Raw genomic sequence first — 18682 nt, 5'->3', positions numbered from 1 at the left:
AGCTCGGGGCGGCAGGGTCGCCCCGGGGCGGAGGGCGGCCGGGGCGGGGGTGCGCGGCTGCGCCGGCCCCCAGCCGGCGGGGCGGGCGGCCGCAGTGCCTCACCATGTTGGTGTCCTCCAGGCCTCTCCCCTCCTCCTCCGGCTCCGCAGCGAATGGACGGCGGCGGCGGCGGCGGCTCCTCTCACGGGCTCGCCGGGCTCCCGCTCATGCGCAGTGCGGGGCGGCCCCAGCGCGGCCCGAAGAGGCAGCCCCGGGCCTCCGGGAGGCGGAGGGACTGGGGCGGGCGGCGGGCGCCCCGCGCGGGGCTTCCCCTGGGCGCGAGGGTCCCCCCCGGGCGGGGGGCGCGGGGGGGGCCAGGGGGCGACGCACACGCTGCGCGCGCCGACAGCCTCCCGCCGCGCCCGGCGGGTGGGGGGCCGGGCGACACCACCTCCGCTTCCTACGCGCTCCTTCCGCCGGCCGATGGCCAGGGCCGTGTCTACACCGTCTCGAGGAGGGGAAGAGCTGTGGCCGATAACTTATGCAGCTGGGGGCGCTTGGAAGGGCTAGGACTGAGGCGCTAGATCCGTCCCAAACCACCCCTCCGCATAAATATCCACCCCCCCCCCCCAAAAAGGAAGAAAACAGTAAAAACACCTCCGTCACCAAGTGTTTTCTTCTCCCAGTCCAGTGTCTGGACTGCGTCGGGTTCCCCACGTGAACATGTCAGAGGAGACCTTAGTCTAGCCATGTGGGAGCTGGAATGCCCTTTGGAATGGCCCAGACTCTAACCAGACCTGTGTCCACAGGAAGACTGGTGGGATGGCCCTAGGGTTCCAGGCGAGGAAGACTGAGCATTCAGGGCCCCATTCATGCCACACTGGTGGCAGATATCAGCGCCTACCACTTTCTCTAAATATCCGCTTAGTTCAACCTTCCTATGGTAAAGTTTTGGGAAGTAACGAACATCTTTTTTACTGAGGGTTGATGTCAGGCTTGTCCTAATTTTGGTTCTAAGTCTGCTACGGCTGAGGGTACCAGGATTCTCTGCTGGGGGTCAAGTGGACAAGTATGTGCTGCAGGGAGTAGAAAAGACTCTTTGGAGTGGTCCCTGCCCTTAAGAAATTGACTATCCAATTGAAGAGATGAGACACTTTCAAACACAAAGGAAGGAAATAAGAAAAACAGGTAATCAAGCAAACATCAGAAAATCACATCTAAGACTGAGCCAAAAAATCTGTGTTTCAGAACAGAACCAACCTGAGTGGAAGCATTATCACCCTCACCTGTTATCACTGTACTCAGCAACATCCTTTTCCCCCCAACCCTGGCATAGTCTGCCAGATCAACCCTATAACTTTATGGCTTTGAAATTCTTATCAAAGCAACAGAACTTCTTTGGCAACCCCTGGGGGCCTCCTAACACTTCCTGGAGCAGCCATGTATCAGGACCTCCAGGGACTCTACCAAAACAGATCCTGGGCGACCACTAAGCATACATCGATTCTTTTCAACAACCTTCAGTGTATACATATTAATGTGCCAGTCTCCTTGCTAGGCTCTGGGAAAACAGCTTGGTCAGGACAGGCCAGATCTGCCTTGTGCAGCAAGCCTGAAGCTGGACCACATCAATGGATGTTCTCCAGGAATTCACCTAGCATTTGACCTGAAATATCAACTAACATCTAGGGTCTTAATGAAGAGGGTTCACTGTATCTCTTTCCCCATACTGTTATACTTCACTGAGGTTTTAAGCTCTTTTTCCTAATTGCCAACTCCAGCAAACAGCTCTTAGTTCTCATTCTACTTGACCTTTCTCCTGCATTAGAACACTTCTTCCTTAAATTCCCTCTCCATCATTTGCCATGATCCACTTTCTTCTGTGTTTCCTCCTTCCTCTGTGACCACTCTCCTTGGCTGGCTCAGCTCTCTTTGGCTCTTAAATCGTGGGCTTTCCAGAACTATCTCTGAATCTCTTCCTGTATATGAGCTGTGTCATGCTCTCACTCACATTCCCACAATGTCAACTACTACCTGTGTCTTGAGGAGTCCTAAATCTTGACTTTAAGGTCTTGAGTGGCAGGCCTACACACTAATTTTGGTTACTCCACAGGCCTGTCAATCTTGACAAATCCCCAAACCTGCTTTTCCTCCTGTCTTTTTACCAGATCATCCAAGCCAGAAATCTAAGTCATTCACAACTCCTTCTACTTCATCCACCTTAATCTAATAGCTCACCAAACCTCATCAGTTTTACCACCTAAATAACTTTGTATCTGCATTCTATTCTCTATCCCTCAGCCAAGCCTATATTATCTCTCTTCTCATCAACAGCCTCTTAACCAATGTTCTGGCCTCTACTCTTTCCCCACCGCTCCAGAGTTCTCTTTCTATAACACAAATCTGAATTTCATCCTTAAAACTCTCGTTGGGCTCCATAAACGTGAGCCTCTTTGGTGTGGCGTACAAGGCTCTCTCCCCATAATCTGTCCACTCACCTTGCTGTTTTCCACCACCTCCCACACAAATACACCTCATATTTCAGTTTTAACAATCCAAACCTGCCATTTCTCATTCTGCTATCCCTGGAGGACTGGCTAACACTGACTGAGGGCTTTCCATGTACCGGGCACTGTTTTAAACCCACGACACATTCTAACTCACATAATCCTCACTTCAACCTATGAACTATGACCAATGATTATGCCCATTCTACCAAGAAAGAAACTGAAACATGGAGAGGTTAAATAACATGCCAAATGTTCCTTCCTCAGCTGATATGTAGTAGAGCTGGGACCTAAACCCAGATAGTCTGGCTACAGACTCTATTCTCTTAACCACCACACTGTATTTCCTACCAAGACCTCACACTCAACTCAAAGACCATCTTCTCTGTGATTATCTGCTGACCTCATCACCTGGATTCCAGCTAGTAGGTATGTTTCTCCTTCTGTACTTCTGTGACCGCTTGTATACACTTCTATTACACTTATGACATATGATAATCATTAGCCTCCATGACTTCCCCTGCCAGGTTGTGCACTGCTCCCGGCCAGAGACCCAGTTGCACACATCTTTGAGTTTTCAGTGTCAAAATGAGTGCCGAGGGACTTCCCTGGTGGTCCAGTGGTTAAGAATCCGCTTTCCAATGCAGGGGACGTGGGTTCAATCCCTGGTCGGGAACTAAGATCCCACATGCCGCAGGGGCAACTAAGCCCACGTGCTGTAACTACTGAGCACGAGGGCCACAACTAGAGAGCCCACGTGCCGCAATGAAGCTCCTGTGTGCCACAACTAAGACCCGATGCAGCCAATGTAAATAAATAAATATTTTTAAAAATCAGTGCTGAGCATATAGGAGATATATATATATATATATATATATATATGCTACGTGGCAATACTTGGATAAATTAAAAGAAAGAAGTTATCTAATTGATGTCTTACCTGCCTTAAGACTGTGCCTATATTGTTTGTTATTGTAATGGAATGTCTTTCCTCCTTGGCAGATGTATGTTATAACATATGGTCAGATGGTAAATGTAGTAGCAACTGTACCCATTACTACACTTCCAAGCTACAGTACTGAATGTGAAGTGGAGAATTATTACTCAATCGTTATTGAGTTAGAGAAACACACTTGTTAAAATTGTCCTGATTACTTTTTAAATGGAAAAATCCTGATGATAAAGCATAAATTACAAGATTTAATTAACTAAAGAATATTCATTAACATGTTCATATCACTTTTTATGTTATGAGGTTTCAAGTATTTGTTAAGAAGTTGAGGTTTCTTAAGTAGAGAATTTATAAAGATTTTCTGCAGTGACAATCTCAATATAAAAAGACAAATAAGATAAAAACATCTAGCTGAAATCCACTATCATTCTCCCTCTCCCCCACAAGATAGATATCTGTATCTATACATAGATCTGGAAAAGGTATCGATATATAGATACACATATGTATATATACACACACACATATGTGTGTGTGTATATATGGAGAAAACGCATACACACATATATAGTCACTGTATACTTATAGATACATAGACAAGTATACAGTATTTGTACATAGTATAATTTTTCAAGGTAAAACATGCAACTATTTGAAAATAATTGTTGCCTCAGATGTTTAAAAATTCATGTTAAGATATGTATATTTGCTGATAAAATTGTTACAAGTCTGTTTAAAGAAACATGTAAAACCAAGGATTCCATACTTTTAAAATCTATCTTTCAGCAAAGAGAAAGAGCATAAGCAATCTGAAAAGACAGATTGCTAACATTTCTGGTAGTTCATCTAGCTAAAATTAAGCTTGCAGGGTAACTATGTAGACATAGTTACAGTTCAAAGGAACTAGTCTGGGACACACAGCCACCACCCTCCCACACTTAACTTGGGTGGACTCAGTTTTGCCCAACATTTATATAAACGTGCTTATTGAATTCAAGCTTGCCTATTTATAAATATGTAAGAGTAAACGAGACTGACCAATGCAACCTATTTTAGTTAGAGTGAAACATGACATTTAGATTTTATCAGTCCAGAATTATAACTTTTTAAAGGTACAGCAGACAGGATTAGGCCTCAAGGACAGGGATGTCTAATGTGAGAACCATGGTCCCAAATTCACACCAAACTCACCAGAGTAGGGGAAGAGGTGGAAGGTTTTGGGCGCTCCTGTCCTTGATAAATGTTACCAGTGAAGCCAAAGAAATGACTGCCTGAGACTCTTTCCCCAACATTCTGAATCATTTGTAAAGGAATCCTTAATCAGGACAAGGGAAAAAACTTCAAGGAGTGTCCCTAGGAAACTGGACACCATTGTCCTCTTCACACAAAAGAGCCAATAAAAGCAGTATTCCAGTGGGTCACCTTCTAAATAGGAAAATGGGAATATTCATCTCAAGGTACATGTGAATCTGTTGATTCTAGCTGCTCCACACTCATGCTGGAGGAACGGAGTTTGCAGTAACAGCTGAGACTGGAGGGCCAGCAACGGGAAACCATCTGAGACCATCACTGATGATGTCACAATGCCCTACTGTCCCAGGAGGTCCATCCTGGACCTCCCTGCCTTGCTCAGCTTGGTCCTTCCTACATGATACTGTGGCTCAGCCCAGGTATCTGTCTAGAACAGTTCTGCTCAGCTGCAACGAGTGAATTCATTGAAATCATAATGACTGAAACAGTTCTACAGGTAGCAGGCTAGATGATCAACTAGAATCCCAGGCATTTGTTCCTAGGTACCTTCAGTGTCCTCATAATTTTCCACTGATGATGACACAGGAAAAGCTGGTACTGAATCAAAACCTTGCTTTTCTGTCTTTATTCACTGGACAGTTCATAAGGCATGCAGATTTCTCTGGGACTCGGTATTCTCAAAATGAAGAGGCTGGGCTGAACTGTAATAAGTTTCTATCAACCCCTAAGTTTGTTTGATTCCTTTCTGGTAGACTATTATGAGCTGTCCTCAAATATCAGGAAAGCAGAGCTTGTCTCATTTATTCACTCATTCATTCATTGTGCAGAGTATGAAGCACCTAAGCTAGCACCACACTGACAAATACAATGCAAGCCACAAACGTGAGGCACATATGACATTTAAGTTTTTCTAGTATTGAAATTTTTTAAAAGTAAAAAGAAACAGGCTTCACCTGTTTTGTTTTTAATATTTTATTTAATCCAAGATAGCCAAGATATCAGTATTTCAACATGTACTCAATATAAAATATTATTGAGATATTTGACTTTTTTTTTCATAGTAAGTCTTTGAAGCCTGATGTGTATGTTACACTTAAAGTCATCTTAATTTGGACCAGTCACATTTCAAGTGCTCCTGCACAAGCAGGAGAGCGTGGGCTTCGAGTTACTTGGATCTTCGCTTGAACAAGAGTCTACTGCTTATTTTGGTGGTGATGTTGGCATATTTCTTAATATGAGCCCCAGTTCCTTTATCTCCAAAATACCTACCTCAGAGTATGGTGAATGGCTACTATATTGGTCAGCATTGGCTTAGGCAGTGGCTGGCCTGCAGTGGATGCCCAACAAATGGGAGTAATAAGTACTCTTACTTCTGGGAAATAGATGAAAACCAAAGTAAACCTGGAATATCAATATATAACCAATAGTAGCACAAAAATATTTAGCATTTGGGAAGCTAACACAGTTCAACTGGAGGAAAAAAAATTGGCAGGAAGGCAATAAGAATTATTATTATTTTTTTTTGGCCATGCCACACGGCATGCAGGATCTTTGTTCCTTGATCAGAGATCAAACCCACACCCCCTGCATTGGAAGCACGGAGTCTTAACCACTGGACCGCCAGGGAAGTCCCAAGAATTATTCTTTAAAATCTCATCTATATCTGGGATAAATGTTTTCAGTGTGTATAACAAACTAGGAAAATCACCTATACGCATTAATAAATGTCTACCAAGCACCAATAATCTGCCTGACCCTGAACATGTCATCCTATTAAATGTAATTTCTGCATTTTTCAATCAAAAGTAGACATATTAAACACTGAAATGCATTTCACAAGCCCTTTAGAGTTCTGAGGTGTTTCCCTCAGGGCTACACACTAAGTAAATACCATTTTTTCTATTTCCTTCAAGATTTGTCACTCTTTTCAAAGAAATTATTTGGGATTGGAGACGAGAAGAGTTTGGTGAAAGAGAGAGTTTCTGTGCAAATATTGTAAGACTAAAAAGGTTAATATCAAGGTCAGTTTAGCCCTACAGCACTGTGAAAGAGAAAAAAACAATTAAAAAATGTTAATGTGAGATTATCATTTTGAAAATAAATATGCAGAAACAGGAAGTCAATGAAGGAATCTAAAGATGAAACCCAAATGGGTTAATCTGTTGTGGGAGACCTGGAAACACCCTTCAGGACATTTGGGAAAAGAGATGACAGGGCAAAGCTCTTTATAGATGAAATGTGGCCTGGCCACCCTTAATTGACCACAAGTGAAAGAAAGGAAAATGTGGCTACAGATGACCACTTTGAAACAAAATAATGAATTTTAGAGAACTTGAAGAGGTCCCTTGATTTTGTTGGTAGTCTGACCTGGAAGAAGGGTGCGGGGGTTAACGGTTGAGTGGAGGGGAAGCAAGCATGAAGGTCCAGGGTCAGGCCTGACGGGTGAGCTCTAGGGAGGTGTTGGTGACAGCATAATTTGCAGATCAGGTCTGGCTGGAAAGAACAGCCAGAGGGAGGGGTTAGGAGAGAGGAAGAGATTATTTTCATTCCTGATCGATAGGATACAGTGCTACAGAGTAACAACATAGCTGTGAAATGTGTAAGAGAACACCTGGCTCGGGCTGGGCGGATGTGACAGGGCCACATACCTTGGGTGAAGTGTATGGCTCAGAGCCCAGGTTCTTAGTCCACTTCCCCCAGAGCCAGATGTTTCATGTGTTTGGTTGATCTTGTGGCTGAGAAGTACCTAATATTTGATTCCAGTCTTTCAGATGGATGATTTCTCAAAAGAAATAATGAATAACATTGTCAGTTATGAAGGTACTGCAGTTGGAATATTTTCTTTACATTATATGAAGTTCAGATCCCTTTTTTTTTTTTTACATTTGTATTTCTCTTATTTAACTTAGAAACTGAGGAGTGGCATCAACTTTAAACATTTGAAATAGGCCTATATCATGAAAATTTCAAAGGGTTACATGAAAAAGTCAAAGACTAAGACATTGGTGTTCTAGTCTGTCTCCATATGACTGGGCAAATTATACCTGTCTCCTCAGAACCACAATTCCTCAGAATGGCAAATTTGGATTAGATAAATTCTTGGTTCCCTTCCAACTTCAAATCTGAGCTTTGCTCAAAATTCTAGGAAGTATAATTGTTCTCATTCAGTCATTTATTTCAACATTCATTGAACACCTACGTGTCAACCACAGTGTGAAATACTAGGAATATAAAGAAAGAACCAAATAGTCCCAGCATCACCGCCCACCCACCCCAGGAACTTAGGATCAGGCAATGTGGAAGCTATGAGAGTTGAAGAAAGGGTCTTTGGGAAGGTTCTACAAGTCCTGCATCTAGGAAACCCAACAGGACTATGGGCACAAGGCTGTGTGTAGCAGAAGAGCGTGGGCTTCGAGTTACTTGGATCTTCGCTTGAACAAGAGTCTACTGCTTATTTTGGTGGTGATGTTGGCATATTTCTTAATATGAGTCCCAGTTCCTTTATCTCCAAAATACCTACCTCAGAGTATTGTGTGAAAAGTCAATTAGACAAGAAAAGACCACAAATAAATGTTGGTGAGGATGTGGAAAAAAGGGAACACTTCTACACTGTTGATGGGACTATAAATTGGTACAGCCATGGTAGAAAACAGTATGGAGGCTCCTCAAAAAACTAAACATAAAACTACCGCATGATCCAGCAATTCCACTCCTGGGTATATAGCAAAAGAAAAAAAACACATTAATTCCAAAAGATACATGCACCCCAATGTTCACAGCAGTGTTATTTACAATAGCCAAGATATGGAAGCAACCTAAGTGTCCATCAGCAGATGAGTGGATAAAGAAGATGCAAGAGTCTGTATACATACACACACACACACACACACACACACACACACGATGGAATACTACTCAGCCATAACAAAGAATGAAATTTTGCATTTGCAACAACATGGATAGACCCGGAGGGTATTATGCTTAGTGAAATAAGTCAGACAGAGAAAGACAAATACTGTATGTTATCACTTATATGTGGAATCTAAAAAATAAAACAAATGGGGCTTCCCTGGTGTTGCAGTGGTTGAGAGTCTGCCTGCCGATGCAGGGGACACGGGTTCGTGCCCCAGTCCGGGAGGATTCCACATGCTGCGGAGCGGCTGGGCCCGTGAGCCATGGCCGCTGGGCCTGAGCGTCTGGAGCCTGTGCTCCACGGCGAGAGAGGCCGCAGCAGTGAGAGGCCCGTGTACCGCAAACAAAAACAAAAACAAAAAATAAAACAAATGAATGAATATAACAAAATAGAAACAGACTCACAGGTACAGAGAACAAACTAGTGGTTACCAGTGGGGAGAGGGAAGAGGGGGAGGGGCAATATAGGGGCAGGGGATTAAGAGGTACAAACTACTATGTATAAAATAAATAAGCTACAAGGATATTAGCACAGGGAACATAGCCAATATAGCCAATATTTTATAATAATTTAAATGGAGTATAATCTATAAAAACTTTGAATCACTATGTTGTACACCTGAGACTAATATAATATTATAAATCAACTATACCTCAACTATGGCAAGAACATGAAGGGCTTCAATATAAACCACTTGTTTCACTACTTGCCTGCCTGGCTGGCATATGTCCACTTGTAAGCTTTGGGATGCCTCTTCTCTCTGGCAACAGCCAGGGACATTGGTCTTATAGCAAGAGAACACAGAAAAGAAAGAATGGGAGAAAGGATACTAGTAAAAGGATACTACTCATGCAATTTTATGTGTAATAATGCTTATCAATGAGAAGGAGAAAAATCATCTGCAAGAATATACATTATTTTTTTGCTACCAAGTTTCTTTTATAGGAGCCTTGAATGATATAATTTTATTAATTAGAGCTATTACCCCAACTACTGTTTGGAAAGGTAGCAATAAGGATCACAGACCATTTTCAATATGTAAAAAAGTCTAACAGAAATGGCTTAGCTAAAGAAAAGCTTTCTACTGCTAAAAAGATTGAAATTCTTTCCTTTTAGCTGGGACTGTTTTAGTTCGGGGTAGTAATACACGTTACTCCAAGCTCATTATGAGCTGCATGTGTTCTTTCATTACTTAAAAAAAAAGTGGAGGGACTTCCCTGGAGGTGCAGTGGTTAAGACTCTGTGCTCCCAATGCTGGGGGCCCGGGTTCAATCCCTGGTCCGGGAACTCGATCCCACATGCATGCTGCAACTAAGAGTTCGCATGCCATGACTAAGGAGCTGGCAAGCCACAATTAAGGAGCCAGTGAGCTGCAACTAAGGAGTCAGCGAGCCTCAACTAAGGAGTCTACCTGCTGCAACTAAGGAGCCCGTGAGCTGCAACTAAGGAACCAGCGAGCCACAACTAAGGAGCCCACATGCCGCAACTAAGGAGCCCGCCTGCTGCAACTAACACCCGACGCAAGCAAATAAAAAAAAATAAATTTTTTTTAAGTGGAGAAATTACTTGATGACTTCTTAACAAATACATGTGGTTATTTGTTTAGGAGAAAATTGTTTTAATACCGAAAGTCCTTGTTGATAGAAATAATTAAGGAGAATCTAAAAGGGTAAAGAGCTTGGGAACCACTAAACTAGATAGTAATAGATATTAGAATAGATATTGTAAACTGACCTTTCAAAATATTAAGAATTTACTCCCTTCTCATTGATGGGATCATCGTGTATAGTATGAATCTAAAATCAAATAATAGTGGCATCAGATTTTCTATTTAGTAACAGTGACTTGAATGATTACAGTGATGTAATTCAGTGAATTAAGGGGAACAATGTCAACAAAGAGGGAATACAAGAAAAGGAATATCAGTAGTTTCTGAGAATGTACCAGGTTTATATTACCAATTTCAATTTTAATTCAAAACAATTCAAATCAAAAGAAAAATGAATCATTTTCACCTAACTTGAAAAACTGCAGAAAATTAAGATTTTATTTTGTAATTTTACATTTGTTTTGCTGGAAGATTTTTAATTTGGATTTTTTGTGTGTCTTAGTTATATACTCTATTGATTAATTCAACCCAATGCCAAGGAAAGCAGGAATTGAGATGCTGGCAGATGTTACTGCTTCTAATAGACATAGTATATAAGAGAAGAGCCAACCGGTTTCCATGTTGTGGTTTCAATTAGAGCTCAGAATGAACAAACTCACCCAAGAGAATTCAGGATTTCACTGGCCCTGAGGAAACTCATAGGATGAATCATTTCTGTTTTATTCCCAAATAAACATAGATTTTAAAGTTCAGGCAGGAGTCAAGTTTCTCACTAACCAAGCTGCTTTGTCAACTCCCTTCCATGTAGATGCCTCTACTGAGACCCAACCATAGGGGTCTGGTAAAGGTCCAGGAGGAAGGTGCAAGCAGGCTGGCCAGGGGTAAAGGTGGAGAGGGTTCCAAATGGTGTGATGGATCATTGAGGCTCCAGTCATATTTAGTGTTTTGATATCACAATAGAAGGAAGACTAAATAAGGTATAATAATTTTTCACTCTAAATGTTCTCAAACATATACAAAGTACACCAAATGGTATAATTAACTCCCGTATACCCATCACCCAACTTCTACAATTTCATCTCAAGGCCAGCCTTCTCTCATCCATACCCCACTCATTCCCATGGCCTGCATCATTTTGACGCAAATCTCAGATATTATTAAAACATTTCATTCGTATTTCAGTATCTCTTCTTTAGGAAAAAAAAACAAACAAACCCCACAATACCAGTAACTCATCTAAAAAATTAACAATAATTCCTTAATATCTTCAAGTATCCGTTTTGTGTCTACATTTCCCTGGAGTGTCTACACATTTCTTAAGAACATAAACTTTACTTAGAAAGTTAATTAACTCAGGTTTATGTTCTTGATTTCCTAGTAAATTATAAATTCCTTGAGCAGAGGGACTGTGTTTTGTTTATGCCTGCTTCTGAGCGCTTTGCTGATACTTATGCCCAGATTTCAAAGTAAAGGTAATTAATTAAATGCATAATAAAAGAGCTTTTTATGACTTTCCATGTAACTACATTCACAAATCAGAAAAAAAATCCTCACAGTACCTGTTCAGATTTTTGGTACAGGAAGTAGGGACAATATAGATCCTCAATTTCTTGAATTAAATTGAAATGAAAATGTCATATATAACATGGGCAGTTGCAAATCTGAAACATCTGGCTACTAAAAATCTCTTGATAGCTATCACAATTTCTGACAACCTGAGAAACTGAGTCTCTAGGGAGAATCTGTCAGTTTTGGCATACTATCGATGGCCACCAAATAAAAGTAAGAGAATACCCCTGATAGGAGAAAGATGCATTCTATGAATTTTAATACAAAAATGGAAGGTTTGTCTTGGATTAAATCAAGGTAAATAGTTTTGAATATCTATGCATGAGGGACTTTCCTTTTTGTATCATCTCCCATCTGTTTCCCTCTCTCACTTCCACCCCAATACTAGTTCCTTTTTAGAGTGGACAAATAAAATATATGGGTTTATAGGGAAAAAAAACGAGGGATGTGTATCCTTAGCATATAATCCTAATAGGAAAAAAGAAAGCTTTGTACATCAAAATAAGTGCTGCTTCATTTTATAATAGCAAAAACTTAAAATAATCTGAATGTCTAAGATTAGGAAAATGGATATATAAATTATATTCTGTTCAATTACCAGGAATAACTAAGGAATAATTATGACGTTTTTAAAATTAGGATTATGAAGACCATGTAGCAACATGGAAAATGCTTATGATGTGTTAGGTAAAAACAATCAGGATTGAAATTTTATGAACATTATGATTTTAACTATGTAAAAAGTGTACCTGTAACTAGAAGACTGAAAGGAAATACAATAAAGTAATAATAGTGGTTATGTTAGTGTGGTGGAATTATGCATGATTTTAAAAATATTATATGTCTGGCCTTTAGAATATGCTAAATAAATAACAATTTCTTTTGTTTTTCTGTTCCCTCTACCTAACGTTTTTAAAAATTGTATGATTGTAAATTTTAAAAATTTAAAGCTAAAAATGGTATTAAATTTAAATATATTTTCTTCTTTTTAAAGTGTGTATCCAGCTTAGGGACTTCCCTGGTGGTCCAGTGGGTAAGACTCCGCACTCCCAATGCAGGGGGCCTGGGTTCAATCTCTGGTTGGGGAACTAGATCCCACATATGGGCCGCGACTACTAAGAGTCCACATGCCACAGCTAAGAAGCCCGTATGCCGCAACTAAAGATCCCACATGCTGCAGTGAAGATCCCGTGTGCCGCAACTAAGACCTGGTGCAGCCAAAATAAATAAATAAATAGATAAGTAAATAAATATTAAAAATTTTTTAAAAATGTGTATCTGGCTTATATATATACATAAAATAATATTTATATTTTATATTTTTAGTTATTTATATATAAAACAATAGTGAAAGAGTCAGATTAACCTTTTTTAAATGGTGAAATAAAATAAAATATAATTATTTTATTTCTTTTATTAAATTTTACTTTTTACTTAAATATTAAATACTATAAAGTATTTAATAACACAATACCTAGCAGGGATCCTTACACATTTAGGCCCTTGACATATATTGGCTGAATAGATTTGAAAACACTCATTCATTGTTCATTCATTCAACAAATATTTGTTGATGATCTACTTCCCAATGAAATGAGTTTTTTTGTTTGTTTTTTGGCCACGCCATGCAGCATGTGGGATCTTAGTTCCTGACCAGGGATAGAACCCATGTCCCTTGCAGTGGAAGCTCGGAGTCCTAACCACTGGACTGATATGGAAGTCCCTGAAATTAGTATTTTTGCTGACTTAGAAAAGGGTCAAATGATTTTTTAAATTATGAAATATGCATAAGAGTGCAAAAAACATAAGTGCACAGCTTAATAAATTGTTGTAAAATGAATCCCCACCAAGGTTAAGAAACAGAACATCAGCAGCACCCCAGAACACCTGCAGTCCTGATCCCAACCCCTACCTGCACCCCAGTGGTCACCAGGACAGAGAGGGATGTGCCAGGACACTTGGGAAGCTCCAGGGCCTGGACATTTGCTTTCTGTAAAATTTGCAAAAGTAAACATTTTCCCACCTTTGGTTAAGACCTCTGTGTACTTTCATAACTAATTTTGTATTCATAATTTCACATTTTTTTCTTAGAGTCGCCCCAAATGGTATAATCTTCAGGACCCACAAAATCTGAATCTGCCCCTAGAACCACTATCCTATTAGGTATTGTTTGCTTCCAGATGGATTACACAATGTAAAACTGTCCGTTTCCCAATTTAGAATGTTCCAAATAGTTCCATGAACACTAGCCCTTGGCTGCTCAGAGCTACTTAAAGGGAAGGATTGACTGGCCTTTCACAGGATAATGGTACGTGGTTTCAGCTGGGGTTTCACAGCTGTGGACCCCCAGAGCTGGGGATAGACCTCGGCTTGGCTCTCTCTTCTTTCTAAGACAGACATATGTCTCAGTGATGCACAGAGAGGGAGAAGGCCAGCCTATCACCTCCCGGACTAGGACTAGTCTCTCCAAGGTAGAGTAACTAACAGAAGTCTAACTTGTTAGGCACACAGAATATTTACAAACCTGCATAGTTTGCCACCATTTAAAAATCAAGAGATTTCATGTGAAAAGTTGGCTTTCTGACTTCTTTTAAGCAGCTGGCACTGCTGTACCCACTCTGGACACACATTCCCGCACAGCCTGGCACTGACTGGGTGGAGCTGAGAAGCAGCTGCTTTCTGAGGCCAAAGCTCCTCCCTGAACCCATCACTTCACTTACAGGTGTTATCTGGCTATTTGGTCCCTTTGGGCATTTGTATTGGCATCTTACCCATTACCTTGTATTAATACACAATGCTTTCTTCAGTGATCTTTAAAAATTAAATGTAAAGATAACAAGGAACAGAGACTTCCCTGGCGGTCCGGTGATTAAGACTCTGTCCACGTTTCCAATGCAGGGGGCGTGGATTCGATCCCTGGTCAGGGAACTAAGATCCCACATGATGCACAGTGCAGACAAAAAAAAAAAAAAAAAGGATAAACAGGAACAAATTCCCTCAAAATACTCCATGATGATTTTCTTGCTAATGTTTCCTGAACACTTTACAATGGTGCTAGCAAGGTACCACCCCAAATGGAGTTAAACTGTCTAAATGGACACAAGACAAATAAAATTAGAAACATGCAAAGGTTCATCTCAAATGAAATAATTTCCCATCAGAAGCAGTAAGAAGCAACTAAGCATAACTTTAGATCTGTAGTTGTTGAATTTTAGGATGTATCAAAATCTTACCTGGAGACCTTGTTAAAACAGATTGCTGGGTCTCATCCCCAGAGTCTCTGATTCAGTAGGTGTAGGGTGGGGCTGAGACTTTGCATTTCTAAGAGGTTCTCAGCTATTGCCCATCCTGCTGGCCCTGGAGCACTTTATGACAACCACGGAGGCATGCTATTCAGTGTGGTCCCCAGCCTAGATGCCTGGGAGCTTGTTAGGAAGGAGAATCTCGGGCCCTCTCTTGACCAGTGGAATCAGGATATGCAGGTGGCTTGTAGGAACATTACCTTTTGAGTTGCAGTGAACTAACTTGTCATTTCCAAACCTTCCTGGGGCCTTTTTTTAACTATGCAGAATGCCAGGCCTTTCCCTTAGAAATTTATTTAGAAATCTTTTTTTTTTTTTTCTTGGCTTCACAGCAGCATGTGGGAACTTAGTTCCCTGACCAGGGGTCGAACCTATGCCCCCTGCATTGGAAGCGCAGATTCTTAACCATTGGACCTCCAGGGAAGTCCCTCAGAAACCTATTTTTGTCAAGCGCTCCAAGTGATTCTTTTTATCAAGAAGGCTTAGGGAGAATAGGCTAACGGTGGTATTAATAAAACTAAAGGAAGAATATATTTTTAAAAACAAGGATCAGCAAATGAAAATTTTAAAAATAGAAATTCCAGGGGAGAAAATTGGTAGCTTGTCTTCAACCATTTGGGGCTCTGTAGCCCCAAATGGTATGAGTTCTTTTTGTGGAGAGAGATGAATCAAATTGTCAGATCTTTTACCATGCACCAAACTGCTTTTATCTGGGTCTCTGCTCATCAAGAAGTCTCATTATTATAATTTGGCTTCCAAGTTTTTGTTTTTTTTAAATCACAAGGGACAGAAGTTGTTGTGACTCACATGGTCTATATGAGTGTCGCCCAACAGAACTTTCCATTACTGTAAAAATGCTCTATTTCTTTTTTCCTAAAATTAATTAATTAAGTTTTGACTGCATTGGGTGTTCGTTGCTGTGTGCGGGCTTTCTCTAGTTGCGGCGAGCGGGGGCTACTCTTCGTTGAGGTGCACAGGCTTCTCATTGCTGGCTTCTCTTGTTGCGGAGCATGGGCTCTAGGCACGTGGGCTTCAGTAGTTGTGGCTCGGGGGCTCTAGAGCACAGGCTCAGTAGTTGTGGTGCACAGGCTTAGTTGCTCCGCAATGTGTGGGATCGTCTTGGATCAGGGCTCAAACCCGTGGCAGGCAGATTCTTAACCACTGCACCACCAGGGAAGTCCCCCAAGTGTTTTTCACACTAGGAGAAACACTCTAGTCAAATCAATATAAGTATTCTGATTTGTGACAGGTACATTTCTCACTGTGAATCAAGAAATCATCATTAAGGTATTGATATATTTTTCTGTGGGTTCTATTAGTGTCTCTAAGAGATCAAACCACTTTTGTTTTAATAACAAAATCAAATTTCTGTGCACATGTATATGGTGTTCTGTTGGAGGAAGGAGCAAATACTTTTGCCCATAAAGTTTTCTTCTATGTGGATCCCACTGTGCAGTTTTAATGCTTTTCATACATCTCTTTAAGCAGGTCAGATTTTTTGTTGAAAGGAGAATTATATTAGCAAATAATAAAAGTGTACAAAATATACAAGAATAAACGTCTAAAAAAGCAAAGAGTTGATAAGGAAATTGTCTTTTTAATTCTTTCAGTGTTTATAAATGAAATACTGGCCTTGGTGAGTCCTATCTTTTCCCTTAATCTGTCTTCACAATTCTCCAGGAGGAGGGTAAAATTTTACCCTTCTGCTTAGAAGAACTAAACTGTCACTGAATCTACCTACGAAGTACATTTTCCCAAATATCAGATGTTTCCAAAGTCCTTTCAAGGAATATAAATCTCTGAGAATTGTGGACCTCATCACCTCCATCTATCATCCAATTGCTGGGAAGTTAACACATTCCCAGGGATTTTCATCTGGGAAATTAACAAATTCCTTGTTGATGTTGAAACACGGCATTTCTATTGAGGTTTCAGTGGATAATCTTATTCTAGAAATCAGGCCATCAGAGGATCGGTTTGTTTGGAGGATAATTTAATGTTAACCTCCATTCTGAATAGAACAGTTTTTATTTCCAAGGTTCCAATTACACCTTAAGTTGCACTGAGTTTTTAAAGGTGACTGATCTGGCCAGTAGCATGATTGTGATCCCCTGGTCAAGCCAGTGTTAGGGCCCTGGTACCATTAAGTTCTCTGGGTGAAGATCTGAAAGAGTGAGAAGATACTCAGCCAAGGAGGGAAGGCTTTCAGAAAATGGGTAAGAGTGTAACTGAGCAGGACCCTATGGGGCCTTCCCAGGACAGACCCCTTCCCCATATTCTCTGCTTTAGCTCCTCTCTGGAGTAAGTAGATAATTGTATCTGATGCACATTTCCTGAGTTATTTTACAGATGTGAAAGTCCCCACCAAGTGGAACATGTTAAGTACTTGATGATCATGAGCACATGGCCCCCAGGCCTACTGGAGCCTGAGGATTGATAATGTTAACCCCTGTGACACCACCCTGTTGCCTCACCATCAGCCAATCAGAGAACTGTGCAAGGCTGATCACTTGCCCTGAGACACACTCCACCCCACCCCCCCCTTTAACAATGCTTTGCTGAAAACTTTCAGGGAGTTTGGGGTCTTAGAGCATGAGCCACCCATTCTCCTTATATTGGCAACTTTACAATAAATGCTGCGCTTTCCTTCACCACAACCTGGTACCAGTAGATTGGCTTTACTGCAAATGGGCAAGCAGACCACAGTTTGGTGCAGTAACAAGAGGAGAACATAAGTTGTGGATGAATAAAATTGCCTCCTTCACACACACCCCATCCCCCTACCCCTGCCCCGGCCTGGCTACTTCAGGAGACAGCATTATATGGTTAGAAAGCAGAGAATTTTGGAATGAAAAGCCTTGGTTTCAGTTTTGGTCCCAGTAACTATGCAAAGTATGATCGTTTTGATCTCATAATTTCAGTTCCTTCAAATTTCTATGAGGATAGCAGTGTTGATACCTCTCTTGGTGATAAAATATCAGTACATCATAAAATGCTTTATAAAGGTGAGTTGTTACTGTGGGCACAATAATAATACCCTCAAATACTGGTGGTTTTAGCTTAATTTTTTTTTTTTTAGTTTTAACTTATTTTCATCACTTGTTCTTTATGATCCAGATATTTTAAAATGCAATAAAAATTAACTTTCTATGATATGTCAGGGACTAGCAGTAAAAAACTTTCAAACTGCAAGTGAGTTATACAAATGAAAATATCAAATGGAGATCCAGTTATCAAAATGAAAGCACTCAACATATTAAAAGTTCACCATTATTTGTTTAGAGCACATAAAAAAGTCAGCTTGCTAACCAACTGGTGTGATTTTTAGAGAACTACTACAGAGGTTTAAAGAAAATAGATTTATTAGTTAACTTATAAAGAGATTAAAGAGCTTGAAACAAGTATTGAAAAGAAATTCGTGGGCTTCCCTGATGGCGCAGTGGTTAAGAATCCGCCTGCCAATGCAGGGGACATGGGTTCGAGCCCTGGTCCGGGAAGATCCCACATGCTGCAGAGCAACTAAGCCCATGAGCCACAACTACTGGGCCTGCGCTCTAGAGCCCGCGAACCACAACTACTGAAGCCCGCATGCCTAGAGT

This window comes from Hyperoodon ampullatus (genome assembly GCF_949752795.1).
Source record: "Hyperoodon ampullatus genome assembly, chromosome: 5".
Classification (NCBI taxonomy): domain Eukaryota; kingdom Metazoa; phylum Chordata; class Mammalia; order Artiodactyla; family Ziphiidae; genus Hyperoodon; species Hyperoodon ampullatus.
Note: the sequence above shows the minus strand (reverse complement) of the source record.